Raw genomic sequence first — 7,228 nt, 5'->3', positions numbered from 1 at the left:
TTGGGAGGTGGACTTTGAGGTGCCCATAATCTTGGGTAGACCTTTTCTCGCAACCAGAAGTGCGTTGATTGATTTGAGAGCGAATGAGCTCTTATTCAGGATAAATGATGAAGTGGTACGGTTTGATGTGTGTAAATCAATAAATCAGCATAAAGAAATGAGTGTGTTCTCAGTAGTTGATGTGTATTATGAGGACGAATAGGAGGTGTCAATAGCTAAGCAACTTGTTTTCGAACCTTTGGCCGCAGTTATGATAAATTTTTATAGTGAAGGCACCAGGGAGTATGAAGAGACAGTTTGTGCTTTGGAAGAAAGGGGTTCATATCCTTATGCTCCTAAAAATCTAGACCTTGACCTTTCTAATCGACCAACACCACCAGCCAAGCCATCTATTGAGGAGCCACCAGTGTTAGAATTGAAAGAACTACTTGGGTACTTATGGTACATGTTTTTGGGCAGCGGGAACATGCTACCTGTTATTATTGTAGCTGTTTGTGTGAGCAACAGGTAAACACACTTATTTTAGTACTTCAGAGGCACAAGAGAGCTATAGGATGGACCATTGCAGAAATTATTAGCATTTCCCCTGGCATCTACACGCATAAAATTCAACTTCAGGAAGATTATATTCCAACCATAGAGCATCAATGCCGTCTTAACCCACCAATGCAAGAGGTGGTTAAGAAGGAGATTATTAAGTTGTTGGATGCATGATTGAGGTTGCAAATAAAAGGAATGAGTTGATTCCACTCAGGCCTGTGACTGGGTGGAGATTTTGCATGGACTACCGCAAGCTGAATTCATGGACTTCAAAAGATCACTTCCTGATGCGCTTTATGGACCAAATGCTTGATCGATTGGCTGGAAAGAGGTGGTATTGTTTTTGGGATGGTTATTCCGGATACAACCAAATCTTTATTTCTCCTGAAGATTAGGAGAAGACGACATTCACATGTCCATATGGCACCTTTGCATTTAAGAGGATGCTGTTTGGGCTATGTAATGTACCCGCTACTTTTCAATGGTGTATGATGTCTATCTTCTCAGATATGGTGGAGAACACCATAGAGGTATTCATGGATGATTTCTCTATGGTGGAAGATTTATTTGAGATGTGTTTGGCGAACCTGAGTATAGCCTTGCAACGATGTGTTGAATTCAATTTGGTGCTTAATTGGGAAAAATTCCATTTTATGGTAAAGGAGGGCATCGTTCTCGACCATAAAATTTCAAAAAAAGGGATAGAAGTTGATCGATCCAAAGTAGAAGTTATTGAGAAACTGCCATCTCCCATTTCACTAAAGGGAGTGCCTAGTTTTCTTGGACATACTGGCTTTCATCGAAGGTTTATAAAAGACTTCTTGAAGGTTGCAAGTCCAATTTGCAAACTTTTGAAGAAAGAAGTGAAATTTTTCTTTGATGATGATTACTTAAAGGCATTCAAATGCCTTAAAAAAAGCTGGTTGAGGCCCCTATTATTGTTGCACCAGATTGGTCAAAACCATTTGAAATCATGTGTCATGCAATCGGTGTTGCCCTCGGAGATGTATTGGGACAAAAGAGGGACAAACTATTTCATCTGATATATTATGTCAGCAAAGCACTGAATGGAGCGCAAAAGAATTACACCGTCACTGAGTAGGAAATTTTGGCTGTAGTGTATGCTTTTAAGAAGTTTAGGGCTTATCTGCTTGAGACCAAAGTAGTGGTCCACACTGACCATGCAGCCTTGAGGTACTTGATGGCGAAGAAGGATGCAAAATCAAGGCTGATTAGATAGGTGTTGCTGCTATAAGAATTTGACTTTGAGGTCAAAGATCGGAAAGGTTGTGATAATTAGGTTACAGATTATTTGTCTAGAATGGAAGGTGAGCAGACAATTATTGATGAAATAGAAATAAATGATGCATTCCCTGATGAGGAGATCTTGGCAGATGCTATGGAATAATTGCCTTGGTATGCTGATAATGCAAATTATGTTGTGAGTAAGGTCATCCTAGAAAATCTTTCTTGCCATCAAAGAAAGAAATTCTTGCATGATGTGACACATTACTTCTGGGATGAGCCATAAATTTTTGGGTGATGTGCGAACAATATTATAAGGAGGTGCATGTCGAAAGTGGATGTATTGTGCATATTGGAAGCATGTCATGCTTCCCTAATTGGAGGTCACCATGCAGGTGACCGAACGGCTAGAAAGGTGTTGCAAAGTGGTTACTATTAGCCAACATTGTTCAAAGATGCCCATGAGTTTGTGCTAAAATATGACCAATGTCAGAGGCAAGGGTCAATCTCCAAAACACATGAGATGCCTTTGACTAAGATGCTTGAAGTAGAATTATTTGATGTATGGGGCATCGATTTCATGGGCCCTTTTATAAGCTCATATGGGATGAAGTATATTTTAGTTGCCGTTGACTATGTATCGAAATGGGTCAAAGCTGTTGCCTTGTCTGATAATGAAGGAAAAAGAGTTGTTGCTTTTCTCAAAAAGAATATCTTCTGTCGCTTTAGAGTACCACACACTATTATAAGCGATGGAGGATCTCATTTTTGCAATAAAGTGTTTTGAGCAGCTTTAGCAAAATATGGGGTGAAACAATATAGGGTAGCCACTCCATAACACCCATAAACTAGTGGGCAAGTGGAAGTGTCAAATTGAGAGATTAAAGCCATCCTAGCCAAAATGGTGAATGCTAGTCAAAAAGATTGGTCTCAAAAGATCGATGATGCCTTGTAGGCATATCAAACTGCTTTTAAGATACCCATTGGTATGTCACCAATTTAACTGGTCCATGGAAAAGCTTGCCACCTACTAATAGAGAGCACAAGGCCTTGTGGGCACTCAAAAGGCTGAATTTGAGTTGGAAGGAGGCAGCAGAGTTGAGACTGGGAAAACTGAATGAGATGGATCAATTCCATCTCAAGGCGTATGAACGAGCGAATCTATATAAAGAAAACATGAAAAAGTACCATGATTGGAGGATAGAGAAATGAGACTTCCAAAAGGATGACTTAGTGTTTTTGTTCAATTCTAGACTTAAACTGTTCCCAGGCAAGCTTAAATTTAAGTGGTCAAAACCGTTTAGAGTTAGTCAAGTCTACTCATCTGGAGTAGTAGAACTTGAAAATAAAGATGGAAGCACCTTCAAGGTGAATGGGCAACGAGTCAAGCTTTACATTGTTATGAAAGAATCGATAAAAAACATCACTACTATCTGTCTCGATGAAGTTTGAAGTAATTGAGATACCTAAGTCGCGCCGTGACGTTAAATCAGGCGCTGCATGGGAGAAAACCCATGATCCCCGGGATTGATCCATTCCAAGTATAGTCTAACCCTTAGTTCAGATTTTCTTTGATTTTAAGTTGAGGGTGTAGAGTAAATTGTTATTGTAAAATTTTGTAGCCAATTAGGAGAAATGCTTGTACTTGAGGCACAACTACTTAGTTCCCTTGTATGCTGAAGCCAGAACTTTCCCGGTTAGTCTTGCCTAGGTTGAAGGATAGGGGTTAGAAAAGGACCATAGGCCATTTCGATATTAGCTCACTTTAGCCTAAATGACCTTCCCTATTGTATAATATCCCTTGATCCCTGTTTTGAGCCTAATTAGCCTATTTCTTTGTATGACACCTGTCACCTTCCCATTTAAATCATAATGAACCTAGTTTGGCTCTGGTCCTCTTTAGACACTGTGCACCTTGACTTAGGCAAATGGCCTAAGTTGAGGGTGACTATCATAGGGGTACGTGATATAGATCAGTATGGAGAAAGGTAGCATAAAAGAAAAGAATAAAAGCTGGGTGCAGAGGAAAAGAGCAAGAAAAATAAAAATTGTGAAAAAGATTAAGTAATTGAGAATAAACTGCACCCATCCTAAATAAGTGTGATCAAGAAAAGAGAAGAGCGGAAAAGGCTAATGAGTGTAACCCCAAAAAGCTATTGTAGTGTCAAGGAGGCTTAGTCACTTTAAATACCATCGAGTATCATACCAGCCTCTAGCCTACATTACAAGCCTAAAAGAAGTCCTATAGTGATCCTAGCTGACCTATCTGAAGATCTGAGTAATGAATATAAGGGAAAGCCTATGGTACTTGGCATACACTGATTGGAACTTCGTTCTGAGAGTGAGTGTTTTGATTGTCCCCATGGTTACATATATAATTCCTGATATGAGATGAGGAGGATGTCTTTGCTGTGAGGGCACACTAGTTACATTGCTAGTTACTGACTTGTTCGGGTAGTATAATAATGGTCTATGCATGGTTGTTATAACTGAATTGATTTTGTATCTTGATTTCTGTGTGTTGCGTTGATGTTCTTCATTGTTCTTGAATTGAGTGACCTTGGAGATGGTGAAAGTGTTTTGAGATAATATGGATGATTGACTGCCAAATGTGCCTTGTATTCTCTTAATTGTATTGAGTTACTTGAGGACAAACAATTATTTTAATTGTTTTAAATGTGCCTTGTATTCTCTTAATTGTTTTAAATTCATTATTGATGGATATATTAACGTTTAGCATGTAAAGTTGTTTCCTTTATGTCAAAAAAAGAATAGTCACTAGTGTTTGTTTCACCTTAATAAATTAGATGGATAAAGTTTCGATCTTTGCTTGATTAGAATACATACTCATGTCTTCTTTAAATTTTTTATTGGTGGATATGTTCTCTTTTAGCATGTAAAGTTGTTTCCTTGATGTCAAAAAAATAGTTTTTATTGTTAAGGATTTATGAAATTGTTTCTCTATTCAAAATAGTGAGTTTATGTACTTAGTGATTTGGTGTTATTTTAGAAAGGCTTATCATAGTTGCTATGTTTTTGGCCTAGCGATTTGCAAAATCACCGCTTATGGTTGTAGTCGACCACTTTGGCATACATGTGATAGTTGACTCATTCACATGTAAAAATTATAATATATGTACTACTTTTAAGATCTAACTCTTTTGCCGATTCTTAATTCTTTTGATTAAAGAGTTATTTTTCTCCATGATTATTTGTCATGATGAAATGCTACGTTATTTTGATATATGTTTGTGGTTATGATTTACTCATTTTCATGGTCAAAATTGTCTTTGATTTTCTCTTGTTTAGATTGAAAAGTTGTTGGGGTTATAGATTTTGTTGAAATGGTGTAAAACTAGAATAGGAGTTAGCACAATTGGATACTTTTTCTTAGAATTAATTTTTTACTATTTTCCCTATCTTCTCTTTGAATATAATTTCTCAAACATATTTAATATATGCAATTTGCTTCAACTCTCTTATTGATTTATTTCTTGAAGTATTTTTGTGCATTTAGACGCCTCATTGTTATTCACATAATACCATGATTTTTTTTTAAAAATTTGTTAATTGACTCCACTTGGTATTGAAAAAGTGTTGTTGCATTAGTATGCCTTGTATTTCATATTTGAGATGCCACAATTTTTTTTCTCATCTTAGGATTATTCCCCTTTTCTTTCTTTAATGAAATCATGCCTTTATCATAACATAGTATTTGGTACAAATATGTGTTGATCTATAGAAAATATTTGTTCAAATTTTAAACAACTATGCTTGTGGATCCATGTCTTCTTTTCAAAGACTAGTTGATAATATTTTGCTAGATCCAATTTTTGTAAGATCATTTAAGAGATGGGTTAATTTCCTTTTTGTTGGATAATTTAGTTTTCTTTTATATCATAATTTACTATTTCTTTATGCTTGAGAGTCCATCTCATCTTGTATCTATAAAGTGTAGAATTTTCGAACACATCTTAATTCTTTTTTTGAATTTTTTTCTTTGCCTGAGTTTGCTTTGGAGTTCAAATGGACTCCTTTCCTCTTGCATTTTGTAATGGGCCAATGAGGCCTATCTTTTTGAGACAAGTTCAAAGTTTAAGTCCAAAGTGGATTATATGACGTGCCGGTGCATGAAGATAGAAGAAGAAAGAAAACGGGTCAAAGTTCATAGATGAGGTCGCTAAGAGACTAGTCTCAATTTTTATTATTGCCTTATTTTTATTTATTCGTTCATTTGGGTCTCAAAGCCAAAGTTGTAATCTAATACAGGCAAAATAGATTTTGGGCCCCAAAGGTCCAAAAAGATAGTTTAGGACAGGTTGCAGGGCAAAAGCCCGAATGATTAGATTAGGATAGTTTATGGGTCAAAAACCAAAGTATTTAGATTTGTACAGGTAAAAGATAGTTTAGGACAGGTTGCGGGCCAAAAGCCCGAATGATTAGATTAGGATAGTTTATGGGTTAAAAACCAAAGTATTTAGATTTGTACAGGTGAAGATGGACCCAATGTCCAAATTATCTTAGAACAGGGTTTATGGATCTGGGCCTAATGACCTAAATCTTTTAGTCTCCCCTTTTCCCTTTATATACTAATTGTTTTTAGTTTTCTTAGACTTAGTTAAAAATCTCCGCTAAGTCGTCAAAATCTGTTTTGCACAACTATTGAAAACAAATTTTTCCTTAATCGATTTCTTTTCAAAAATCAATTTTCCTTTTTAAAGTTAGTCAAAAAGCTATTTTCAAATAGTTCGGATAACCGCAAGTTAGCAGATACACTTGGTGCTTTAACAACCTTCTAAGAGTATTAGTAGGAACCAATTGCTCAGGATTTCTTAACTTAAAAGATTTTTTTTGTTTTGAATCTTTTAAGTAATATTTTGATTTTTTCTTGATATTTTCTCAAAAATCAAGTGGCGCCTCTGTAATTTCTTAAATTATTTCAACATTTTCTTTAAAGTTTTGAAATGATTTAAATAGTAAAAAAATAGTGTTTTTTAACCCTCGAAATTGAAAAAGGGCAAAACAGAAATGACGACTGCTAGAAATTTTAAGTAGGTTCTAACCAAATATTTGAATTAGCTTCATTGACTAACTATTGTAATGGTTAAAATGTTTATGTGCTTATGTGTTTAAATTCGATGAAATTAAACTGTTGCATTTTATGACATGCTTCTCATTTGAAATATATTAGTTGTCTGGGGTTTTGTGGTTGTCCCGATCCTTAGTATCCAATTCCAAAAAAAGTGTTGGAAATACGATGGTTTATCCATACGTGAGGCGTCCGATGGCATTTCGTATTTCCAAACTCAAGTCGTCCACTTGAATTCCTGGTTCAAACCCACTCTCAATACCTAGGATAGAGCAAAAACCGAAACTCTCTTTTAGGCATGAGCCTAGGATGACCTAATACCTAAGGAGGTATTGGGCCCATTAGAAAACCTAC

This window comes from Capsicum annuum, chromosome 11, assembly GCF_002878395.1.
Source record: "Capsicum annuum cultivar UCD-10X-F1 chromosome 11, UCD10Xv1.1, whole genome shotgun sequence".
NCBI lineage: Eukaryota > Viridiplantae > Streptophyta > Magnoliopsida > Solanales > Solanaceae > Capsicum > Capsicum annuum.
This window is presented reverse-complemented; position numbering follows the sequence as displayed.